General features: G+C 45.7%; 1 protein-coding gene across 4 annotated transcripts in view; it reads left to right on the forward strand.

Annotated features, from left to right (window-relative positions):
* The first annotated feature begins 10,679 nt into the window (after positions 1 to 10,679).
* The window catches only part of LYN (LYN proto-oncogene, Src family tyrosine kinase), a 109,282-nt gene continuing 92,988 nt past the window's right edge, over positions 10,680 to 26,973 (forward strand). The window contains exons 1-2 of one of the 4 annotated variants that reach the window (XM_069600059.1): positions 10,728 to 11,035; positions 16,494 to 16,635. The gene's annotated coding sequence lies outside the window, so the exon portion shown is untranslated. Of the gene's footprint in view, positions 11,036 to 16,493; positions 16,636 to 26,973 lie in introns of all 4 variants that reach the window. The other 3 variants (XM_069600062.1, XM_069600060.1, XM_069600058.1) reach the window with 3 other exon arrangements.

The raw sequence follows: 26,973 nt of genomic DNA on the forward strand, positions 1-26,973 counted from the left end.
ACTAGGCAAGAATATTGGAGTGGGTTGCCATTTCCTTCTCCAGGAACAGACTGGGGATTTATGAACTATGTTACTTGCTTAGGGCTGTAGTAACAGAAGACCACAAACCGCTGGCTTAAACAATAGAACTTGACAGTCTCAAAGTTGTGAAGACCAGACATCCAAGATCAGCAAGCTGACAGGGCTGGGTCTTTCTAAAAGGCCATGAGGAAAAATGCTCTGCCTGTAGAGGAAAACAACAGAATGGGAAAGACTAGAGATCTCTTCAAGAAAATTAGAGATACCAAGGGAATATTTCATGCAAAGATGGGCTCGATAAAGGACAGAAATGGTCTGGACCTAACAGAAGCAGAAGATATTAAGAAGAGGTGGCAAGAATACACAGAAGAACTGCACAGAAAAGATCTTCACGACCCAGATAATCATGATGATGTGATCAGTAATCTAGAGCCAGACATCTTGGAATGTGAAGTCAAGTGGGCCTTAGAAAGCATCATTATGAACAAAGCTAGCGGAGGTGATGGAATTCCAGTTGAGCTGTTTCAAATCCTGAAAGATGATGCTGTGAAAGTGCTGCACTCAATATGCCAGCACATTTGGAAAACTCAGCAGTGGCCACAGGACTGGAAAAGGTCAGTTTTCATTCCAATCCCAAAGAAAGGCAATGCCAAAGAATGCTCAAACTACCGCACAATTGCACTCATCTCACATGCTAGTAAAGTAATGCTCAAAATTCTCCAAGCCAGGCTTCAGCAATACGTGAACCGTGAACTCCCTGATGTTCAAGCTGGTTTTAGAAAAGGCAGAGGAACCAGAGATCAAATTGCCAACATCTGCTGGATCATGGAAAAGGCAAGAGAGTTCCAGAAAAACATCTATTTCTGCTTTATTGACTATGCCAAAGCCTTTGACTGTGTGGATCACAATAAACTGGAAAATTCTGAAAGAGATGGGAATACCAGACCACCTAACTTGCCTCTTGAGAAATCTGTATGCAGGTGAGGAATCAACAGTTAGAACTGGACATGGAACATCAGACTGGTTCCAAATAGGAAAAGGAGTACGTCAAGGCTGTATATTGTCACCCTGCTTATTTAACTTCTATGCAGAGTACATCATGAGAAACGCTGGACTGGAAGAAACACAAGCTGGAATCAAGATTGCCGGGAGAAATATCAATAACCTCAGATATGCAGATGACACCACCCTTATGGCAGAAAGTGAAGAGGAACTCAAAAGCCTCTTGATGAAAGTGAAAGAGGAGAGTGAAAAAGTTGGCTTAAAGCTCCACATTCAGAAAATGAAGATCATGGCATCTGGTCCCATCACTTCATGGGAAATAGATGGGGAAACAGTGGAAACAGTGTCAGACTTTATTTTGGGGGGCTCCAAGATCACTGCAGATGGTGACTGCAGCCATGAAATTAAAAGACGCTTACTCCTTGGAAGGAAAGTTATGACCAACCTAGATAGTATATTCAAAAGCAGAGTCATTACTTTGCCGACTAAGGTCCGTCTAGTCAAGGCTATGGTTTTTCCAGTAGTCATGTATGGATGTGAGAGTTGGACTGTGAAGAAGGTTGAGCGCTGAAGAATTGATGCTTTTGAACTGTGGTGTTGGAGAAGACTCTTGAGAGTCCCTTGGACTGCAAGGAGATCCAACCAGTCCATTGTGAAGGAGATCAGCCCTGGGATTTCTTTGGAAGGAATGATGCTAAAGCTGAAGCTCCAGTACTTTGGCCACCTCATGCGAAGAGATGACTCATTGGAAAAGACTCTGATGCTGGGAGGGATTGGGGGCAGGAGGAGAAGGGGATGACAGAGGATGAGATGGCTGGATGGCATCACGGACTCGATGGACATGAGTCTGAGTGAACTCCGGGAGTTGGTGATGGACAGGGAGGCCTGGCGTGCTGCGATTCATGGGGTTGCAAAGAATCGGACACGGCTGAGCGACTGAACAGAACTGACCTGAGCTGAACTGTCTGTCTCCCAGCTTCTAATGGTTTCCTAGCGACATCAGGCCATTCCTTGGCTGGTAGACGCATCACTCCGACCCGTGCCTGTGTCTTTACAGGCCTTTACCTGAGCGCAGGCAGGTCTTCCTGAGTCCAGATTTTCCTCCTTCATAGCAACAGTCATGTGGAATTGCAGTCCACCCTAATGACCTCTCTTGACTTGATTACCTGCAAAGTCTTCATTTTCAGTAAGACTGCATTTGCAGGTACTAGAGATCAGGATGTCAGTATCTTTTTACTATTATTGTTGGCTGCACTGGGTCTTTGTTGTTGCATGCAGACTTACTCTAGTTGTGGGGAGCAGAAGCTACTCTCTAGTTTGTTTGTGGTGAGTGGACTTCTCATTGCAGTGGCTTCTCCTGTTGTGGAGCAAAGGCTGTAGGACATGAGCTCAGTAGTTGTGAGGGGCTACTAAGGCACACAGGCTTAGTTGCCCCTCAGCATGTGGAATCTTCCTGGACCAGGGATTGAACCCATGTCCCCTGCATTGGCAGGCAGACTCTTAACCACTGGACAACCAGGGAAGTCCAGGACATCAGTATCTTTGGGGGAAAGAATTCAACCCATAAGGACTACTGGTGGGTCTGCTCAATGAATCAAGCCTGAACGTCACCTCTCTAGGCTCCCGCAATGTGGTGGCAGCCTCTTTGCACACTCACACTTCCTTTGGCGAACTCACTGAGTCCCTGCAGCTCCTGTGCACTGAGCTTGGATTTTAGAATAACATCAACCAAAAAAAAAAAAAAAAAAACAGAGACACAACCTGGATCCCACTTCAGTCCACCTTCTGGTACAGGAGCGCCATACAGATAAATAACAGCATTAGAATAAAGGTGGAAAGTGACAAGTATCAACAAGAGGTAGAGGTAATTTTCTATAGGATTTCAAAGGAGAAAGAGAGGCAGTGAATCTAAAGAAGACTTCCTGGAGGAGGTGGCACTTGAACTGGCCCTTGAAGGATGGGTAGGAGCTGGCCATGGGAAGATGGAGGGAAAGGGAAAGTGTGAACACAAAGACATAAAGGTATATGTTGGTGCAGCCTACACCACACAGGAACACCTCCAAATCCCATGTCATCAAAGCATTCGCTGGTTTATGCTCCTCCTTCCACCCCCACCCCCACCCCATTGCCCCAGGCCATCACGACTTTCTGCACAGATTAGGAAAACTGGTCACTTACTGCCTTCACAGGACTTGTGTGAGGTACATGTGACTAAGTTTATAGATGGACAAAGAGTCACGTTAAGTCCAGTTTACCCAGTAATCACTGAGGAGCCTCTTCTGATCCTGGGGTCGTGAAAATGAGCAATTCAGGTTCAAAATCGTATTCGTTCTGTTGAAACTCTTCCATGGGATGGAATTAAGTTTTAACTTTACTCATGTGACACTTTTCCTTTTGTAACTTTAAATCCTACTACTTACAATCAGATCTGAAGAATCCCTCACTAAGAACCAGTTAGCTCATGTGCTGGTGGTGATTTAGTAACTAAGTCGTGACTCTTGGGACCCCATGGACTGTAGCCCACGAGGCTCCTCTATTCATGGGATTCTCTAGGCAAGAATACTTGGCTGGGTTGCCATTCCCTTCTCCAGGGCATCTTCCCGACCTAGGAATCAAACCAGTGTCTCCTGCACTGCAGACAAATTCTTTACCATCTGAGCCACCAGGGGAGCCAGATAGCTCATAGGACAGCTGTATTTTTAGGATGGCGGTGTTCTCGAAGCTTAACAATAACTAATCAAAGTAAACAGGACTTCCGAGGAACAGACACACATAAACTACTTAGATGCACAAAAAGATACACCCAGAATTCAAGAAAAACAGAAACCCAGCCTGGTGTGAATCCACTCTTTAGAGGGCAGCTGAGATTTTACTGAGTGACTTGGAGGAATACTCTGCCTTCCCTGGACTTTTTCTGAAAGTGGAGGTAAGGAAAGGAATACCATAATGAACGAGCCATAGGGCTCTCCCCTAACATTGGCGCTGAGACCAGCCTGTGGGACTCATATTAACACACATCACACAAAGTTAGAATCTAGAGAGTCTTATGAAACACTTCTCTCCTTACAGCAAAGGTGGCTGTGTGTGTAAAAGAAATGGTAATAGCCAAATCATGTTATCAGGCTGACTCTAAAGAGATCTGGGGGAATTCAGTTGCTGCTTTCTACCAGGGCAAACAACAGAAGCCAAATTCATTTGAGGCTGAGATCATTCAAAGGCAGTGTAGAAACATTTAAAATGAAGACACACATCTGTGCATAAAAATGATATATTAAGAATTTACTGCATAGCACAGGGGATTCTGTTCAATACTTTATAATGACCACTAAGGAAACAGAGTCTAAAAAAGAGTGGATATATATGTATATATATATATATATATATATATATATATATACACACACACACACATATATACATATACATATACATATATGTGTGTGTGTGTGTATATATATATATATATATATATATATATATATATATATATGTGGGATTCCCCGGTGGCTCAGTCAGCAAAGAATCTGCCTGCAATGCAGGACACCTGCGTTCAATCCCTGGGTCGAGAAGGTCCTATGGAGAAGGAAATGGAAACCCACTCCAGTGTTCTTGCCTGGAAAATCCCATGGACAGAGGAGCCTGGCAGGCTATAGTCAGACATGACTTAGCTACTAAACCACCACCACCACCATATGTACATCTATAACTGACTCACTTTGTTGTATAGCAAAAACTAACACAACATTGTAAATCAACCATACTCCAATAAAAAAAATTAATTTAAAAAGTGCCAGTGCCAATTAAAAAGATGAGAGAAGTCATCAGCTTTGTGCAGACATCCTCATCTGGCCGTGTCTTCACCTGACACTGTTTTTCTCAATCGAGTTCAAAGCACTGTCTTATTTCTCACTCCTGGAAAGAAACACAGGCTGACTGAAGGGGTCATTGGGTGAATGAGGGGTTCCAGCCTGAGCCACCCCTGAAGGGCCCCTGACAGTTCATCATGAAAGCTCGCAATGGACAATTCTGTTGACACAGAGTGACAGGAAGCTCTAGGAAGGAGGTGGGCTTGTTTCATGCAGGGCAGACATCCCTGTGTAGCCCTTTCATGCTCACGATTTTAACTAATTTTCCGTCATGTCTATGAGAGATGCCAGGGCCTCAGACATAGCCCCCACCATCACCGAGCAGCGGGGAGGGTCTCCCCTGACAGGAGCATCTCTCTGCACACTCGTCACCTGGTTCCATGAGGTGTGACACACACCAGAGCCCATTCCTGGAGTTCCCACATGGAGCCTTGAAACTGGGTGCAACTTGAGATCCCTAAACCAGTGTAACCAGGAATGCTTCCCCACAGAACAGGTGAAGGAGACCTTCAAGAAGGTGGAATAGAAAACATAACAGGAGAGCCTGGCAGTGCTGCAGAAGAGCTCAGGCTGGTCCAACCCCGGGCACCACCCCAGCCCAGCTGCTGCAGTGGGACTTGTGGTCCGCTCTGACCATGGAGTTGACTGGCTGCCCCCCATCCGCTGTTCCCCTTTGTTAAACAACTTGTTTGTTGCTGTTACCATTACAGGTGACCAGTGGAGTTGCGTTTTCCAGCAGGAATTACGTTGCACAGCCAGGTCTCAAGATTTAGGTCTGCACGATGCTCCCCTGGACACCCGGAACAGCAGACCACGTTTGTTCCAGGGGGAGGTCTCTTTCTGCAGCCTTTTCCCCCCAGCGCTTCCCTCAGGGTCCAGTCCTGCTTTCTGAACTGCACTGGCTTACTCCCCTCAAAGCCCACCTTCCTTCATGGTGACCTGGGCACCATGTGACCCCTTGTCCCTCCATCTAAACTGCCAGAGTATTTAATGTTGACCAGCCTTAAGAAAGCTCTCCGGTTAGACAACATCGTGAAACTGCTATGAAAATTAAGTGGTTCTATGCCCTTCTGTCTGATCCTTGCCATCTGTTTTTTCCAAATTCTTCCCACCTCCTTTAACTGACACATCCAGTTTCAGAAAGTTCTTTTAGTTCAAAAGTCATGGGATAGAGCATTTGGCAACCATCACAGTGACCATCGACTCAGGCAAGAATCATGAAGGGATGCTGTCTGGGGAGAAGTCTGATGAAGAATAGGAATCTTACAGTGGACACAGAGCACAAAGACGGCTAAACACAAAGAATCTGGCAGAAGACACCTGGTAAGCCTTTGTGCTCTCTTTGGAACTTATCTCTACGTCTGAAATCAGGAAAAGCCAAATACCTGAGTTCCTAGACAGCAGAGGAGCACTCAGAAAATGGGTTTGGCACCTCTAAACATGAGATCAGGGCAGATCCTAGGGTCCTGGGACCAACTTAATTTGAGGGTCTGGGCATCCTTGCTGACGACCAGAAGGTAGGAAGGAAGGGGAGGTGGCAATGTGACCCCCTCCTCAGAAAAATGAAGTCAGAAGCAATTAGCTTTTGGGTTTTCCCTGGTAGATTCCAAGAACCCCCAGCCTGACTATAAGAGATAATTTCTTTCTTTAAAAAATTATTTTATTAAAGTATGAAAATGAAAGTGTTAGTTGCTCGATCATGTCTGACTCTTTGTGACCCCTGGACTGTAGCCTGCCAAGCTCCTAGTGGATTAACAATATTGTGCTAGTTTCTGGTGTATAGCAAAGTGATTCGGTTATAGATATATACAATACTTTGCATCTGCTAATGCTACATTCCCAATCCATCCCTCCCGCATGCCCTCCTTGGCAACCGCAAATCTGTTCTCTGTATCTGTGAGCCCGTTTCTGTTTCGTAGAGCAGTTCATTTGTGTCATATTTTAGATCCCACACATAAGGGACACCACATGGTATTTGTCTTTGTCTGTCCAACTTACTTCACTTAATATGGTCATCTCTAGGTCTATCCATGTTGCTGCAGATGGCATTGTTTTGTTCTTTTTTATGGCTGAATAGCATTCCAAGGAGATAATTTCTTAGACATAGTTACTATTACTGGTTTCATTACCATGTAGAACAATCTTGCCTATCACTGAGCAACAAATTAACTTTGTTGTAAATTTGATAAGGTTCCAATCCTAGTTTTGTACTGTTTGGCTCAGTTTTATTAGTTTCTTATTCAGGTAGCTTAGATCTTCCTTTATAAATGTAAAGGAACTTAGGAGGACTCAGCCTTTATTTCTCTCTTTGCTTCCAGGCCTGCTGTGCTGTGTCTGAGGTGTCTCGGGCTGAGAAGCCTGAACTTCATAGGCAGTCTTGTTATATAAGGGTCTGAGCTGACCTTTGATATCAGAGTTCAATTCCAGCGCATGCAACCTAAGCAAGGTGAATTTGGAAACGCCCTGCTGGGACATTGAGGTAAATGAATGTACTTTTAATTTGTACTATTTAATTAATATACTATTTAATTAATTCTGTTTTCTTTTTTTTGGCCTCACTGCACAGCATACAGGATCCCATTCCCTCACCAAAGAGTGAACCCATGCCCCCTGAAATAGAAGCGTGGACTGCCAGGGAATTCCCTGGATGAATGCACTTTAGCTGAAGTTCAAGTAAAACACTTAAGGCACATTTACATCACTTTTATGATTTCCTCACTTCAAACAACTTGTTTGAGTCATCAGTGCTAAATGCATCAGATGAAAAGCCTCCCAGTGTGTTTTGCTAGAAACACTGGTGAGAAGCAGAAACCCATCTGTTTTGCACGTTTGCCCCACATTCTCCCAGAACAATTGGCTGGGGGTCTTTCCCAGTGGCTCCCCAACATGGCTACTCACTGGAACAATCTGATGATTGGGTCCCCTCCAGACTTCCCTTTAAAGACCTGGGAAGGGAATTCCGTGGAAGTCCAGTGGTTGCTGCTGCTGTTGCTGCTAGGTCACTTCAGTCGTGTTCAAGTCTGTGCGGCCCCATAGACAGCAGCCCACCAGGCTCCCCCGTCCCTGGGATTCTCCAGGCAAGAACACTGGAGTGGGTTGCCATTTCCTTCTCCAATGCATGAAAGTGAAAAGTGAAAGTGAAGTCGCTCAGTTGTGTCCAACTCTTCACGACCCCATGGACTGTAGCCTACCAGGCTCCTCCGTCCATGGGATTTTCCAGGAAAGAGTACTGGAGTGGGGTGCCATCACCTTCTCTGAGTCCAGTGGTTAGGGCTTAGCAATTCCACTGCAGGGGGCTCGGGTTTGACTTCTGGTCAGGGAATTAAAATCCTGCATGCTGTGCATGGCAGCCAAAAACAAATAAAATAATAAAAATTTAAAATACAGATGAAGACCTGGGAAGGCCTGGACTGGTGATTTTCAGGTGCCACTCAGTTGAGCACAACTGACCTGCATTATTGCTCAGGTCCATGGCTATGACTGCGAGAGTCAGATGGAGAGTCTTAGCCTCCACTCTGCCCCTCCAGGCAAAGCCAACCTGGGGGCCCTCCGCAGATAGTCCTAGAGTTGCGCTGAGGAGCCCGAACCCCTGAAGGCAGCTCCAGAGAGGAACAGGGGCACCGGGGAAAGTCCACGCTGTGACAGCGGTGAGTATCGCACACTGTACGTTCTCTGGATGAATAGAGATGAATTTAGCCAGGACACTTGGGTGTGGGGAGCGAGAAGTGGGTGAGCTTGAGGAGGGTCATTTTACGGGCAGGGGACTAACAAAAAGTGATTATTAAGAGATTATATTATATCGTGTGTGTGAAACTTTTGAAAACTGTAAAGCACTGTAGAATTTAAAGAATCATTCAATAAAAATAAAATTCAGTCAGTTCAGTTCAGTTCAGTCGCTCAGTCATGTCCGACTCTGTGACCCCATGAACCGCAGCATGCCAGGCCTCCCTGTCCATCACCAACTGCAGGAGCTTACCCAAGCTCATGTCCATTGAGTCGGTGATGCCATCCAACCAACTCATCCTCTGTCGTCCCCTTCTCCTCCCGCCTTCAATGTTTCCCAGCACCAGGGTCTTTTCAAATCAGTCAGTTCTTCACATCAGGTGGCCAAAATATTGGAGTTTCAGCATCAGTCCTTCCAATGAACAGCCAAGGACTGATTTCCTTTAGGATGGACTGGTTGGATCTCCTTGCGGTCCAAGGGAATCTCAAGAGACTTCTCCAACACCACAGTTCAAAAGCATCAATTCTTCAGCACTCAGCTTTTAATTGAAAATAAATAAATAACACTTCTGGGGATCTCTTACTTTTACCACCAAAAAAAAAAAAAAGGCGGAAGAAGAAGAAATGGTAGAGCCTGATGTAAGCCTAGCTCTGCCTGATGGTTTCATTTTTTAAGTCCCCAGAACAAGGATCAAACCCTGTGCCCCCTGCATTTGGAGCACAGTCTTAACCACTGGACCTTCCCTAATGATATTTTGTTTCTTACTTCAAGAGCCCTTTTATCAAAAAAAAAAAAAAAAACTGGCAAAACCTTCTAGATGGATTAACCAATACCAAATATTCTGTGTGCTGTTCTTATCTGCCAGATGCCTTTAGCCAGGATCTCAAGGACTCACTGGTAATAGCAGATATTTTAAATTAAAGCCAAGATATTTGAAAGGTCATTCTGAAGAAAAGTCCAGGAAACGGGCTCTCACATAGTGAATTACTCAGTAGGATCCAAGATAGTCAACACTTCCAGCAGGTCACCCAATCTCTCCTCTTCAGCAAGAAACTGACCACATACCAGTGATCATCATCGGTAGAAATGACACTACTTAGTGTTGTTGGATAAGGTGGTAGTTTGCAGACCTTTGTCCTCTGGTACCAGTAATAAGTGACTACTCGATGGTTACGTTACAAGATGTTAGACTTGCCCCTACGACTGTGGTTGCAGACTCAGGTGGGGCCAGCCTCCTAAGAACATTGTTAAGAAAAGGTTATCGTCTGACAAGCTTAGGCCTGTCAAACCAATGTCTGGCTCCCAATAGGCCCTGTGCAGGTGTTTGCTATTGACACAAACTCCAAAATCGACTACAGGGTACTAATTATTTCTGTGTAAATTCTGAGCTGCAGTGCAATGCTGGGATTCCAGGGAGCAGGAATCTTGCTTAGAACACTTGGGTATCCACAGCGTCAGACACTGATTCTCTATCCTGGGTTTGTAAGTGGTATTTATTCAGTTGAACCATGAGCTTGAAGATGAAGTCTTGTTTCAACAAATACTGGTCAGGTATGTGCAGCGCGCAGGGATGCAGAGATGGTAGGAGGGAAAGATTACGGCGACCATGACCTTGTGCAAGGCGCAGTGCCCTTTATAAACTCCCAGCAGCCCTGTCTCCATTTTTCCAGAAGGAAATTGAAGTCTTAAGGAACCGGGTAACTGCCAGACCATCTAACGCCACGGCCACCTCCACCCTCATCAGTACGCCCGCGAGTACACCATGAAGGAGAGACTCTACAGGTTAAGAACTAACGGAGACCTGGAGCATCCTCTTTCCAGAGGACTCCAAATGCTGGGGGACCTGAGCGCCCCCTCTGCTGCCAGAAGCACCCCTCTTGCTAACACTGGGGAGTAGGCTGGAAGGGAAGGAACGGAGACGCGAGGGGCTCCTTCGCTGTGAGGACGCCAGGCGCCGGGCGAGCTCCTGGAAGACCCTTCAGTCCGTCTCCAGACTCCCCGGCTCTGCGCACAGGGACGCAGGTCTCCGTGCCTTCAAAGCGCTGCGCGACAGCCACGCCAGCGCCCCAAACCTTGGGCAGGGGCCAAACGGTCACTTCCCCGCCCTCCAGCGCGGTATGCAAATCCGAGCACCAGGAAGTAGCTGGGACCTCCCGGCCCAGCTCGGCGACGGCCAGTTCCTCCTCCGCTGCTCCGGGCCGCCGCCGCCGCTCGCTCCGGGCCGTGGCGCCTCCGGGCCGGTCGCCCTGCAGCCTCGAGCCCGCGGCAGGCGGGGCGGCCGCGCCACCCGGGCCCCCGCCCGCACCCCGCACTCCGCGCGCCCCCGCCCCGTCCTACCCCGCCGGGCCGCCCCGTCGCGGCCCCAGCTCGGATCCCCGGCCACCGTGGAGCGCCGCCGCCGCCCCGCGACTCACACACGGAGCTGGTGAGTCTCGGGCGGGACCCGGGCAGGGTGGAGTGGGGAGCGCGCGGCGGGGCGGTGAGTACGCTCGGATGCCTTCCGCCTGCGGTGACGGCCCCGGGAGCGCGAAGGCGGGGGCGGGCGGCTCCGCAGGTGTCTCAGTGCCCCGGCCGCAGGGGCGGGGCGGGCGCACCGCGGGGCCCTCCGGCGCTGCCCCTAGGGCCGGATGCTGTCCCCGCGCGGGCGGGGAAGCCTGTCTCCACGCGGAGCGCGCGCGCGGCGGGGATCCCCGGGGGACCCCAGACCTGCACAGTCCGGTATCCCCTCCCGGCCCGGGGCCCGTCCGCGAACCGGGGGCATCTGCCCTCCTCGGGGCCCGGGCGGAGCTTGAGGTCCGGGCTCTGCGGGGGAGGCGGTGCGCACCCTCCCGCCGAGCCCGGCGCCTCCCAGCCTGCGGAGCCGCAGCCCCGAGCCCCCTGCGGCCGAGAGGAAGCGAGAGTTATTTTAAGAATTCAGGGGTTGCCTTTCCTTCGCCTTGGGGGAAGGGTGTGAGCGTCAGTTCCCACTTTCCTGCGTTATCTCGGCCACTGCGGTGTCTTCAAGATGCTGAGCATTTGTTATGTTCCATCTAATAGCAAGCGTGATCGTGGGGTGTGTGTATGTATGTGTGTGTCTGTCTGTTTGAATTACCCCAAATCCACCCAACTTATTGTGATCTCAGAAACTCGTTGAACCCAGGCTTCTCAGTTTCCTAGCTAAGTGTGAACTGGGGCCCGTTACTGAAATTCTAGGTTAGGGTTTCCTTGTCTACCTTCTGAGCTATTTATTGCATGTAAAGCCCCAAGCACATACTAGGCATTCCATAAACTGTGCTGTTATTATTGCAAATAATTTATCCATAACAACGAGGCTCCCTGGTTCTTTGCAGTTTGAAGATTTTAAACCTAAGACGGCTTATCCAATTTAGCCACTTGACCTTACTGATACACTGCATAATAAATACACCAGTGATTTACTGTCCCAAAGCAGGGCCCGGAGTCTGACTCAGGCTAAGAACAAGCCAATGAGGAGGTTTGACTTACTTTTGATTTCTTGGCTACCTCCAGCTGGCTGTAGGGTTCAGAAGGGCCGGCATGGGGGTAGGGGGTGGGTCTCTCTCTCCAGCACCTTCTAAAGCAGGCTGGAGGGGAATAGGTACTTACTGAGTCCTCCCAATCTGTCCTGATAAGGTAAGCTTTGATAGAAAAGGGTAGGATTCAGGTGGCTCCTAGTTCTCTCTTGAAGTCAGTCTTTTGAGGCTTGAAGTCGTTTAATTTGATCACAAGAGACTCTTGGTAACTGGTCCTCTTTGGATGCAGAATGGGGTAGCCTTCTTCCTGAGAGAAGAATAGAGAGCAGCCGATGTGAAGGGAGAGAAACCAGGAGCCAGGAAGCCTGAGTTTGGGTGTCTTCCATCACTTTTCAGAACTGTGATTTGGGATAAATTACTTGGACCATTTATCCCATCAACATCTCCTTCACAATGGTAATTAGAATTATATTATGATTTGCCCATAAGTGTATAGTCCGTTTTCACCACTACAATGAAATGTCTGTGCAAACAGCTTTGTCTGGTTTGTCCAGAACGCCAGCCCTGGTGCCTGTCACATGGTCAAGATTGCTTGGAAGAAGGAAGGAGGGTCTCCTCCAAACCTCACTCCGTGCAAGTCTGAGGAACAGGGCTGGCCCCTAAGTTATCTGTAGCCCACTGGCCCTCTAGTCCTGGCTTCTAAAATGGGAATTGGAGGAAGTTGACTGTCAGGTTATCCCAGCGCTAGAGTTCTCCACTCAGGGCTAGTTTCCACGCTTCGAACACTGAGAGAGAAGTCTTGATTTGAAGTGGTAAGATGCAGCCTGCAAAGCTGACATCTGGGCAAGCCGTTATGCAATCAAAAAGACACATAACATCCTAGAATCATCAATGTTGGAAAGGTTTGTAGAGTACTTGTGTGATACCTGAATGCTGCTCATGGCATTCTCTTAGCAGAAAATGGTCCGGCGAGGTAGTGATTCAATGATTCCCAAAGCCTTTTAGTTCCATTATTTTTGTATTAAAAAAAAAAATCACCAAAACTTTTGAGATGCAAACTGGTTCAAATGAATATATGGGTTTGTAAATTACAACGTGAAATCATATTATCCATAAACGAACCCATATTCATTTAAAATCTGCACAAATGAGAGCACATGCCCCTCAGCATGGAACATTGCTGTGGCCCACTCACACCATTGATCTGTGACCTCCACGTCCTCAGGCATGGGGAGAGTTGAAAAGAAAAGATCATTGCATCACTAGTTGGGATGCTATCAGTGACATGTTGATGTCAGAGACAGTCTCAGACCTTTCCTTGGCTCTTTCTGTCAATGGTGGTACTGATGATTTTTTTGTCAATCCAGGGCTCTGAAGCCTTCTGAACGCTGATAACCTCCAAACCTCTCAGGACCCTGCACAGTAGGCAGGGACCTAAAAAAGAGGGGGGGCGGGTTGGCATGACCAGTGTCACAGGCCTGATTAAGTGACATCATTGGGCCTAGTAGGTATGTTTCCCACTCCAGCTCTGAGAGCTTTTCCCACTTTTCTGCCTTTGGATCTGTAGTAGGTACTCCATTACTTAAAAGTAAAGAAACGAACTCATCATTTAAGAAACATTTTAAGGACAGAATCACAAGGTCATCTTCTTCTATCATATGGAGATGGTCTGCACTAGGGGACTGTCAGAGTAAATGAGCAGGTGGACCAGTGAGCAGGGTGCGGAGGCTGTTCTGTCAAGCTGAATTTCTGCCTTTCAACTTTGCTACCTGCTCAGGGAAGGGGGAGCCCTGATAACTCCCCAGATGACATCTGTCCTGGTCACTGTCAGAGCAGCACTAGTGACTGCCTTCAGGACTGTTCCATGCTTATGGGTCAGTGTGTTGTTGTTTAGTCGCTAAGTCGTGCCCAGCACTTTTGCGACCCTGTGGACTGTAGCCCACCAGGCTCTTCTATTCTTGGGATTTCCCAGGCAAGAATCCTGGAGCGGGTTGCCATTTCCTTTTCCAGAGGATCTTCCTGACCCAAGGATCCAACTGGAGTCTCCTGCAGATTGGAAGGCATAATCTTTACCACTGAGCCACCTGGGAAGCCTCTGAGACAGTACAGAAATACTCAGTAATACTTTCTAAAAAAGTTCCCTCTAGCTTCTTTATAAACCCTACAAGCCTCCTTGTATGGTTGTTATAACAGTGAGAGGTGTCATTCGAGGGGAATATACAAGGTGAGGAGACAGGGCCCATGGGATGCATGTGGAAACACACAGCCTCTTTCCTGGGCTCCTGTTGTGGACCAGGCTCATCCTAAGTCCACACTCCTATAATGAATAAACATTCCCTCCCAGCTTTTAAGATTGATGAGAAGAAGGACAAGGAAGAGGAAGTTGATCAGAAGTACTGAAAGATTTCTTACAGCTGCCTGGTTTCCTGATACTTAAATTGTGAAACCTTGAGTTCAGTCTCTCATCATTTCTGACATTTATTTTGAGTAAGTTCCCATTTGGGGGAGAAGCCCGTGTATAGAAAATAGTATGGAAATCTCCCCATAGTGGTGGTTTAGTTCCTAAGTCCCGTCTGACTCTTGTGACCCCACAGACTGTAGGCTCCTCTGTCAATGGGATTTTTGAGGTGTGAATACCGGAGTGGGTATCTATGCCATTCCCTTCTCCAAGGGATCTTCTCCACCCAGGAATCAAACCCAGGCTTCATGCATTGCAGACAGATTATTTACTGACAGCTGCGAGGGAAGTCTGCCCATGGAGGGATTCAAATTTTTGAAACACACCAGTTTAAAGACTCGGACCTTCTTTCAGATTCTCTTGACTACATTAGCTGGAAGTGCTGTCTTGTCATTTGGAACAACAAGTTTCAGGAGTTACTTGGGATGATGTGTGGAAAAGGCTCATCCATGCTGGCAGGTTGCAGGGGCTGCTATCAGCCTGGTTCCTCATTCTTGGGCTGTCTCTTCAGTCTTGTCCTGACCTTCACTTTGCCTTGTTGCTCTTTTCAGTAGCTCAGTTGTGTCAGACTTTTCCCGACCCCACAGACTATAGCACGCCAGCAGGCTTCCTTGTCCTTCACCATCTTCCAGAACTTGCTCAAACTCATGTCCATTGAGTTGGTGATGCCATCCAACCTCTCATCCTCTGTTGCCCCTTTTCTCCTCCTGCTTTCAATTTTTCCCAGCCTCAGGGTCTTTTCCAGTGAGTCGGATCTTTGCATCAGGTGGCCGAAGTATTGGAACTTCAGCATCAGTCCTTCCAGTGAGTATTCAGGGCTGATTTCCTTTAGGATTGACTGGTTTGAGCTCCTTATAGTCCAAAGTACTCTCAAGAGTCTTCAACACAACAGTTCAAAAACATCAATTCTTGGATACTCAGCCATCTCTAGCTCTCCCATCCGTATAAGACTACTGGAAAAACCAAAGCTTTGACTATACAGACCTTTGGCAAAATAATGTCTCTGCTTTCTAGTATGCTGTCTAGGTTGGTCATAGATTTTCTTACAAGGAGCAAGTGTATTAATTTCATGGCTGCAGTCACTGTCTGCATCTTAGTACTGACTAAGCATCAACACTCCTGATTTGCTGCCAAGCTGTTTAATGACAGTTGTATTTATAATCAGAATACAATTTTCCTTTTATAGAACTCTTCCAAAGTGTTGGTTACTTATCTCTGCTTTATTCACCATCAACGTATGTCCAGTCTCTCTTCTCTAACTCCCCTCTTCAACTCCTTTCTCACTGTCATACAGAGCCTGCAAGCCATGCATTGATAGGAACTGACCATTATTGGTTAACCTCAGTGTGACTGTGTTCTTTCTTCATTGTGCTTAGACGTGTAAGTGATGCTCCATAAAATGATGGATGAATGGGCATATGTTAACAGAGACCATTGGATGGATGTTTCTTGGTGTGGGCTCTGCTCTTGATGAGCTATAGGACTTGGGGAAGAAGTCTTCATCGAGAGGTTCAGAGGGTCTTTAAGTGTCTCATTTCCTTTTTTACCATTCACACTTGAGATACAGTCAGATATTGTTGGGACTGCCCACACTCCCCCGTTTCTTTTTTTAATTTAATTTAATTTTTTGACACCAAAAACATTTTGTATTGGGGTATAGCCAGTTAACAATGTGGTGATAGTTTCAGGTGAACAGCAAAGGGACTCAGCCTTACATATACATGTATCCATTCTCCCCCAAAACCCCTCCCCTCCAGACTGGCACATAACATTGAGTAGAGTGCCTTGTGCCATATAATAGGTTTTTGTTGGTTATCCTTTTTAAATATAGCAGTGTGTACATGACCTTCCCAAAGTCCTTAACTATCCCTTCTTCCCGGCAACCATGAGTTCGTTTTCTAAGTCTGTGAGTCCCTTTCTGTTTTGTAAGTTCATTTGTACCATTTCTTTTTTAGATTCTACATATAAAGGATGTCATATGGTATTTCTCCTTCTCTGCCTGGCTTACTTCACTCAGTGTGACTTTCTAGGTCCAACCACGTTGCTGCAAATAGCCTTCTTTCATTTTTTTTAATGGCTGCACACTCCTCCCTTCCGGTAAGCATCTAACATCACTCTCTGTATTGATCCCAAGTCATGCTGGTTGGAAACTCATTGTCAGCTCTCCCCAGTTCTCTCTCCACTGGTCCAGTGTTTGGTGGGAGCTATGGTGGCTTTTCGGCACTGGTGTGGGTCCCCAGTGAGACGGTAAGGCAGGTCTGGGTTCATCCTGCCTTCAGCCAGAGTAGAGATGTCTCCCAGGTGCCGGGCCTTCTGGGTGCCTCCAGTCTTCCTGGAAATGTTAACCCACACAGGGGCGAGGGCAGCTGAGAAGCTTGTCTCAGAGAGACCGTCTGGAGAGGGAGGCCCACTTCTGCTTTCCACAGGGAAGCTGGGTCACAGAGCGCAGAACTGTAGCAGGAGGCCGCAAGAAAGTGATACTTCCTTCTGCTTCGAAGGCCCAGGCCCGTCATTTGCCTGCAGCCCCACCTTCCTCACCACCCAGCCCTGGTTTTTCCTCTGGGTTGGGGTTCTTTCTACCATCTTCTCTGCAGTTGGTCCTTGAGAAGGCGGAAGGGAAGGGAGGGGAGGGAGGAGCGAATGAAGCCAGTCCTCAGTGCAGAGCCTCCTGGGGTGGGGAGACCCCCATGACCATGCTGGATTGTTCAGCCACAGAAAGATGTTCGTTTTGAAATTCTGCATCATGGAAATCATTACAAAACTCTTGAGTAGAGGTTTTGAAATCTTTTAATGTTCAGGCAGTATAATTATTTCTTAATCTTAACTACAGTGGATCAGTGCTGTTTTAAAAATTCTTTAAGCTGTGCATGTTAGTCGCTCAGTCATGGCCAGCTCTTTGTGACACCCATGGGTGTAGCCTGCCAGGCTCCTCTGTCCAGGGGATTTTCCAGGCAAAAATACTGGAGAGGGTTGCCATTTCCTTCTCTAGGGGATCTTCCTGACCCAGGGATCAAACCTGGGTCTCCTGCATTTGCAGACAGATTTTTTACTATCTGAGCAACCAGCCTCTCCTTAAATACTTGGGGTAGATCAGTGACCTTTCAAACTTCTTTGACCTTGATCCATATCAAGAAACATCATGTTTTATCTTGTGCCAGAATGCACATCCATCTGTATGCAAAGAAAGAAAGAGGAAGAGAGAAAGAAAATTTGGTGAAAAGCCCCTCCCCACAGCTTGTAGTGGGTGGGGAGTGTGACCCCAGGCAGTCCTCTGAGGCCAGCTTGGTGAGATGTAAAATACACAGAAGTGAGGAATCCCTGGTGACTTGGTGGTTAGGACTTTCTGCTTTCACTGCTGTGGCCTGGGTTCAGTCCTTGGTCTGGGAACTATGATCCAGCAAGCAGCTTGGCCCCAAAATAACTACATAAGTAAAGTAAAATGCACAGAGGTGAGCCCAGCTATTCTATAAGCTCCTGTCCAATAAGGTTTATTACACAAACACAAATTAAGATACATCTGCCTTTCCATGTGGTGCTAGTGGTAAAAAACCCTCCTGCCAATGCAGGAGACATAAGAGATGAGGGTTTGATCCCGGGGTTCGGAAGATCCCCTGGAGGAAGGCATGGTGACCCACTCCAGTATTTTTGCCTGGAGAATCCCATGGACAGAGGAGCCTGGCGGGCTATAGTCCATGGAGTCACAAAGAATTGAATAGTACTGAAGCAACTTAGCAGGCATACAATGAATGCTATACCTTGTAAATATCTTTAAAATAGAATTAAATTATACTTACTAATGTGAAAGATGTTCTTTAAAAAGCTGAACACAAGCTGAACAGTAATATATATTACCATTTCTGAAATATAATAGTTATGTTGACACAGTGATAAACTATGAATATCAATGATTTTTTTATACTAAAGTTTTCAATACTGATTTTTTCTGGGTAATAGGTGAATGCTGATTTTACTTTGGTACATCTTTCTTTTGTTACAAAGATTATGACTTATGTGGTTTTAGGACAGTGGTGTGATGGGCAATGACGCGTAATAAGATGGTGAGACAGCAGGAAACTTTAAGGGAATGGGCAGACCGACCCTAGAGGAACTCATGCACTGCAGACGGTGTAAGCAGACAGAATATTTTCCTAAAGAAGTGTCTACTGATATTTACTCATATTTAGTACTGAGTTTCTCGAGAACCTACCGTCCGTTAGCCCCAGTTTCGGGGAGGAAGCCCTGAAGGGGAGAAGGGGTATGGGGTGGGGAGAACAGACCAGTTTGCACAGCATCCCTGGTGGCCAGGCAGTGATGAGGCAGTCCATGCAGGCGCGAAGGAGCCGTGCCCCCAGGACCCTCAGTGTTGGATTTCACTGTGTAGGCCAAGGTGAATCTTGTGGAAAGTCTCTGTGGGAAACCGTTTTTTCCCCATCACAATCACTTTCTTGGCTAGACTCTTCTGTAACAAAGTATTGATGTGTTACCAAAAAATGTAGAGACACAGAGATACTCAGTAATGGCTGTGTCCTCTGAATAGGTGAGTGTCATCCTCTGAATAGGTGGATGATTAACAAGGGGAGGAACAGGGACTTCTGCGGAGACTAACTGGGGGCTAGAAAGTAGTATCTATTGCCTTTGTACATGACCTAAGACTTGTTTGTAGTCATCAGCGAGCAGATACTTGGTCACTCCCCTGGGAGGTGATGACCTTCTCCAGACATTTATCTGACTCTTCCTGATGAGGCAACACTGCTGAGGGGAAAAAGGAGTTGAGTTCTAAGTTTCTGTAGGGTTATCAGTATTTTCCATTTGACTTAAATGCAGATTTAAGTTGGGATTTCCCTGCAGTCCAGTGGTCAGGATCTGGGCTCTCAGTGCAGGAGGCATGGGCTCAATTCCTTGGTGAGGAACTAAGATTCCCAAAGCGTGCCAATAAATAAGTAAATAAACAAATGGAGACTGCTGTACAGCAGCGGCTTGGTGTTGGCCTTGTTCTTACCATATACAAATTAGTGTGTTTAAAAACATCACTGTAACCAGGAATGGCAACAGTTGGACAAAACGGGATAATTGGGCAATTCTGCAAGGAGTGCCTTTGCATAATCAGACATGGCCTGTTGAATACATGCTGTGTTCAGTGCCTGCTGCATGCTAAGTTGCATCAGTCGTGTCCAACGTGTCCAACTCTTTGCAACCTTATGGACTGCAGCCCCTGAGGGATTATTAGTTTTAACCTTGAGAAGAGATAGTGTAATGTGGTGGAAAGAAGATAGTCTTCCAGCTGACACAAATCAGAAGACAGGTGAACTTCTGATCTGCCTGGGGCACCAGGAATCACCAGAGGCTACGGGGTGAGCTTGGTGTTCTTGGCATTCAAAGATGCCCTCAGGAGTGGGACATGGGGCCATAGCCTGGCTCTCAGAGCGAGATTGTTTTTGCCCTAGACAGGTGAACACAGCACTCTGCAAACAGGACAGGACTCTTGGTAATAGTGAGGGTACGATGCTTGGTCATGTAGGGTTGGGGGAGAAGGAATTTACCACTTGAAGACCTTAGAGAAAGGCATCCTTAAATAATGAGAGACTTTATCATCCGAGGAGTGATGGACCAATACAATAGTGGATGTGTTCCCTGCTTCAGATAAGTTGCTAATACACGGTTTATGGTCATCAGGATAATTAAACACGCACCCCAAGAGTTGGCTTTTGTCTCTCTGGACCATGTTGACTTTTCCAACTGTTTCAACTTTAATGCATGGCAAGTGTACATAAAAAACAATATTCAACAGTTCAGTTACATAACTGTCTACATACCTTTTATTTTATGGTTTTCAATTATTTTAAAAGTTTTAAATAAGTGAAGATAACCACTAAATGAGAAATTAATGGTCATTTTCCATAAATTCCTTTATCTGTGGATAACCTTTCAAATTTTTAATAGAAAAAATTTCTGAGCAGTTTGGTAAATGACTTGAATGTTACCTTATTGCTATAGTTCTATCTTCAGCTAAGGGTATGCTGCACAGCCCCATTTAACAAATGACTCATCCCCTCTGGTGTCAGCCACTGGACTCTGGACATCACCTGTCTACCTTGGTGTCCAACATGAAAATCAGACTCTCAGAAGAGAAAGATATCTTGGCTGTGTTTCTCGAACATAGGCCTTATCAAGCAGTCACTTTCTCTTGAGCACTGGGTCTCAAAAGTTAGCGTCTGTCCCAGTGATTCTAACAGTGGTAAAGGAGGTCACATTGTGAGAAGCACTGTGACAGGTATATTTCTGTTGGCCAAAGTGGCCCATTTCATTTTTGTCCAGCTGTGGATATTCAACAGCTTTTTTTGTCTTGTACTGTTCTGCTTGTTGGTTCTAGTTCTACACTGTTTCTGCACAGTTGAAGCCAGCCGCTGTTGGACTGACTATCCAACCATTGTGGCTGTAAGTATGGAATGTGTAGGGACATAATTGTTGTACTGTCCACCCAGCACTATTACTTCACCTCTCTTCTAACAGAGCCCAGATTATGTCAAGATCCAGCTTTTCCATGGAAGTTTCTGCAGAAGTTTTCCATATCCCCATCTATATAAACTGGCTCTGATTGGTCAAATGCTACTATTCTTACCAGTGATTGGTTCATGAGTGGTGTACTTTGGGTTGAATGGTAATCGGTGAAAAAAGTGATGCTCCATAGATGGTCCTAAGCTACAAATAGAAAAGGTGTAGGAGAGAGAGGAGAGAAGAAAAGTCAGACCTGGACAAAAGATAAAGAAATACAACACAATATGTGAAAGTCAGGAACCTGGAAATTGGAAGGGAGATAGTGTAAGTTATTCTGATCAATAATTTGTGATCTGTACTGTGTGTGGTTGTCTGCTCTGTGTTTGTCCTAGTCACACAGACCAGTGTGGAATTAATGCTGATAACTGGGCTTCTGTAATCACAGTGGATTTTTTAAAATGTATATTTATTGGGAGAAAAGTTATGACAAACCTAGATAGTGATTAAGAAGCAGAGGCATCACTTGGCTGACAAAGGTCCATATAGTCAAAGCCATGGTTTATCCAGTAGTCACATATGAATGTGAGTTGGACCATAAAGAAGATTGATCACCCAAGAATTGACACTTTTGAATTGTAGTGCTAGAGAAGACTCTTGAGGGTCCCTTGGACAACAAGGAGATCAAACCAGTCAATCCTAAAGGAAATCAACCCAGAAATTCATTGGAAGGACTGATGCTGAAGCTCTAATACTTTGGCCACCTGATTCGAAGGACCGACTCATTGGAAAAGACCCTGATGCTGAGAAAGATTGAGGGAAGGAGGAGAAGGGGGTGACAGAGATGAGATGGTTGGATGGCATCACCGACTCAATGGACATGAGTTCGAGCAAACTTCAGGAGATAGTGAAGGACAGAGAAGCCTGGCGTGCTGCAGCTCATGGGGTCGCAAAGAGTCGGCCACGACTGCACGACTGAACAGCAGCACATTTATTGAGTATTGTGTGTCAGGCATTGTGGTGGGTTCTTGGGGGAAACATAAACCTTAATAAGTGTGAACTTCCTGTCCTAAAGAGTTTATTGTGTTCTAGTCTGTCTGGGCTGTTCACACACCAGAGGCTGACAAATTAATTTTCTGTGGTCATGGGTGGGACAGTCACCTTGCTCAGGAAATCCCTAGGCATCTGAATCAGTGCACAGAAACCAAGAGTTCTGGTAAAGAAGGAAGGCAGTGTGTGAAGTGGTTAGAGCACAGTATATGAAATTAATCACATTTGGGCTCAAATTCCAGGTCTGTCTCTTCCTAGGCATAAGATGCTGGTTTTGCTGACCTCAGATTTAAACCTCAGAGGCTGGTTGCGGGGATTCCAGGATGTAATAGGTTCAGAACTAAACTATGTTTGAAGCACATAGCCAATGGTAGTCATTGTTATGAACAAAAGAAAGTTGCTTAGGATTGTTACTACCAAAAAAATCAAACTGATAGGAAGAAAACCCAGAAAATAATAAATGTTGGTGAGGATATAGAGAAATTGGAATCTTTCTGCACTGGTGTTGGGACTGTAGTGCAGACCCTTTGGAAAACAGTATGGCAGTTACTCCCAAAATTAAACACAGAATTACCTTTCAATTCAGCAGTTCCACTTGTCTGTAGAGACCCCCCAAAATTGAAAGTGGGTCTCCAAGAGATATTTGTATGCCCACATTCTAGCAGCATTATTCACAATAGCCAGGGGGTGGAAGCAACTCAAGTCTCCATCAACAAGTGAATGGATAAACAAAATATGGTGTATACATACAAGGGAATATCATACAACCTTGAAAAGGAAGGAGACTCTGATGCAGGCTACAACACGGATGTATCTTGAGAACAGTATGTTAAGAGAAATAAAAGGACAAATATTGTATGATTCCATCTATGAGGTCCTTTTGCTGTTGTTCATTTGCTAAAGTCCTATCTAACTTTTTACGACCCCATGAGTTGCAGCTTGCTGGGCTTCTGTGTCCTTCACTATCTCCTGGAGTTTGCTCAGACTCATGTCTGTTGAGTTGGTGATCCCATCCAACCATCTCATCCTTTGCCACCCCCTTCTCCTCCTGCCCTCAATCTTTCCCAACATCGGTGTCTTTTCCAATGACTCGGCTCTTTGTATCAGGTGCCCAAAGAATTAGAGCTTCAACATCAGTCCTTTCAGTGAATATTCAGGGACAATGCTGTGAAAGTGCTACATTCAATATGCCAGCAAATTTGGAAAACTCAGCAGTGGCCACAGGACTGGAAAAGGTCAGTTTTCATTCCAATCCCAAAGAAAGGCAATGTCAAAGAATGTGCAAACTACCGCACAGTTGCACTCATCTCACACGCTAGTAAAGTAATGCCTAAAATTCTCCAAGCCAGACTTCAGCAATACGTGAACCATGAACTTCCAGATGTTCAAGCTGGTTTTAGAAAAAGCAGAACCAGAGATCAAATTGCCAGCATCTGCTGGCAATCTGCTGGAAAAAGCAAGAGAGTTCCAGAAAAACATCTATTTCTGCTTTATTGACTATGCCAAAGACTCTGACTGTGTGGATCACAATAAACTGTGGAAAATTCTTCAAGAGATGGGCATACCAGACTACCTGACCTGCCTCTTGAGAAATCTGTATGCAGGTTAGGAAGCAACAGTTAGAACTAGACATGGAACAACAGACTGGTTCCAAATAGGAAAAGGAGTACGTCAAGGCTGTATATTGTCACTCTACTTATTAAACTTATATGCATGGTACATCATGAGAAATGCTGGGCTGGAGGAAGCACAAGCTGGGATCAAGATTCCCAGGAGAAATATCAATAACCTCAGATATGCAGATGATACCACCCTTATGGCAGAAAGTGAAGAAGAACTAAAGAGCCTTTTGATGAAAGTGAAAGAGGAGAGTGAAAAAGTTGGCTTGAAGCTCAACATTCAGAAAACAAAGATCATGGCATCTGGTCCCATCGCTTCATGGGAAATAGATGGGGAAACAGTGGAAACAGTGTCAGACTTATTTTTCTGGGCTCCAAAATCACTGCAGATGGTGATTGCAGCCATGAAATTAAAAGACGCTTACTCCTTGGAAGAAAAGTTATGACCAACCTAGACAGCATATTAAAAAACAGAGACATTGTCAACAAAGGTCCATCTAGTCAAGGCTATGGTTTTTCCAGTGGTCATGTATGGTTGTGAGAGTTGGACTATAAAGAAAGCTGAGTGCTGAAGAATTGATGCTTTTGAACTGTGGTATTGGAGAAGACTCTTGAGAGTCCCTTGGACTACAAGGAGACCCAACCAGTCCATCCTAAAGGAGATCAGTTCTGGGTGTTCATTGGAAGGACTGATGTTGAAGCTGAAACTCCAGTACTTTGTGCACCTGATGCTGGGAAAGATTGAGGGCAGGAGGAGAAAGGGACGACAGAGGATGAGATGGTTGGATGACATCACCGATTCAATGGACATGGGTTTGGGTGAACTCTGGGGGTTGGTAATGGACAGGGAGGCCTGGCGTGCTGCGGTTCATGGGGTCGCAAAGAGTCGGACACGACTGAGCGACTGAACTGAACTGATTTCCTTTAGGATTGGCTGGTTTGGTTAGAAATCTAATTCACAGAGACAGGAAATAGAATGGTGTTTGCCAGGGGCGGGGGAAGTAGAAAAGAAGTTGTTTGATGGACCTGGAATCTCAGCATTGTAAGATGAAAAGAGTTCTAGAGATGCATGATAACGGTCACACAAGACTACGTAGGCACTTATTTGTACAGTTAAGGATGCTAAGATGTTAATTTTGTTATGTGTGTTTTAATACATTGTTAAAAAGTTGTTGAACTTCTCTGGGGATCCAATGGTTAAGACTCTGCCTTCCAATGCAGAGTGTGGGTTTGACCTTAGTCAGGGAGCTGAGGTCCCACATGACTCATGGCCCTAAAACCAAAACATTAAAAAAAAAAAAAGCAATAAAAAGACTAAACAAAGAGTCAGTATTCAATAAAAAGACTTTTAAAAATAAAAAAAAAAATTTTAAGTTAACTTGGTAATCAGAAAAGTAAAAGTTGCTCAGTTGTGCCCAACTTTTTACAACCACATAGACTGTAGCCCACCAGGCTCCTATGTCCATGGAATTCTCCAGGCAAGAATACTGGAGTGAGTAGCTGTTTCCTTCTCCAGGGGATCTTTCCAACACAGGGGCTGAACCCATGTCTCCTGTGTTGGAGGCAGATTCTTTACTGTCTGAACCACCAGGGAAGCCCCTGGTAAGCAGAACTGTGTACAGATATTAATAGATGAGGGTGGTCTGGAAACAAGTTAGAAGCTTATAAGCATGGGCTTCCCTGGTGACTCAGCTGGTAAAGAATCTGCCTGCAACGCAGGAGACCTGGGTTCGATCCCTGGAAAAGGGGATGGCTACCCATTCCAATATTCTAGCCTGGAGAATTCCGTGGACAGAGGAGCCTAGCAGGCTACAGTCCATTGTTTCCCAAGAGTTGGACATAACTCAGCGACTAACACACACAAGGACAAGCTAAGTGACTTTCTTTCAGGGCCTTTTAGAAAAGGTGAAATGGATGGCTCTAAAAGGCAATTTCTAATTTGATAGTTATGTTATTTCTAGCCACAGACCCTCAATTCCAAATTACATAATAGGAAAGAATATTTTCAGTGGATTTCTTAATACATGTGAAGAGGTTTTTTTTTAAAAAAAACTTTCCCAGCGTAGAGTTGTTTTTTTTTTTTTCCTTTTAAGGTAAGTATAATGTATATGGAGCAAAATACCAAAACACAGACAAGCCTAGGGCTTCCCTGGTGGCTCAGATAGTAAAGAATCTGCCTGCTATGCAGGAGACCCAGGTTTGATCCCTGGGTCTAGAAGTTGCCCTGGAGAAGGAAATGGCAAACCTAGCTCAAAGCAGATCCTCCTGTAACCCCCACCCCAGATCAAGAAGCAGAACGATGCACACAACCAGCATCTCCGGGTGCCTCCCCCGATGCGTACTGCTTTCTCTCCTCAAAGGCATCTGCCTTCCTGCTTCAAGTTTTGGTTTAGTTTCCCATGTTGGCTTTTTCACAATAAAGTGTAAGACACTGAAGAGCAGCACAAAGCCATTTGGCTTGGCAGATGAACAAGTTTTCAAGCTGTGGGTTTGGCTGGCACAGGCTTGACTGCAGTTCAGCAGGATAGAGGGCAGGTCCTGGTCAGGTTTTATACCCTGGATATTCAGCTGCCAAAATTCTCACACTGTGGGTTTGATCAGAGTCTTATTTAAATACCTGTTTATCCAACCATTAGTTAGTAAAATTAGATAGCACTTACCATATATAGCTTGTTTTTCTACCCATCTCTGCATCGCTCAGTAAATGTATAAATGCAAATGTGGAAATGTGAGTGTGATAAGGGTGGTTTCCAGTGACCCACAAGTAATCAAACATCCTGCTGTGCACACAGACATTTGAAAGTGCCAACTGGCTTTGTGAATTCAGTTATGAGAGTCCTCATAAAAGGGGACTCGTTTTTCTGATGTGAAGGAACACAGCACCCTGTGACTGACTGACTGTTCCACTTCTTGTAGTTTTGACATTTATTTTGGTTGGAAGTGAGAGAGCACTGTCGTTTGACCTGCAGGATGCATTAACGCATGAAGTAATGTTCATCTGTTCATGATTCGGAAACATTTCTCAGATGCTCCCTGGTCATGAATGTGCAGGCCTACAACTTGCCCTCCCATCCATCACCTTTCAATAGCAGAATTGTTCCATAAATGCTGAGGAAGTTAAAATGTTTTTTAAAGTGGGCTGAAGAATGTAACTGTCTATTTCACATGAAATATGAGGAATACAGTCAGGTAGCAGAGTACAGAGTTACCCATCTTCCTGCGAAGAAGTCACGGTTGTGGTCCAGAGGTCAAGGCTGGGAATGACCCCACGCCG

The sequence above is a fragment of the Ovis canadensis genome, chromosome 9 (genome assembly GCF_042477335.2).
Source record: "Ovis canadensis isolate MfBH-ARS-UI-01 breed Bighorn chromosome 9, ARS-UI_OviCan_v2, whole genome shotgun sequence".
NCBI classification, from domain to species: Eukaryota; Metazoa; Chordata; class Mammalia; order Artiodactyla; family Bovidae; genus Ovis; species Ovis canadensis.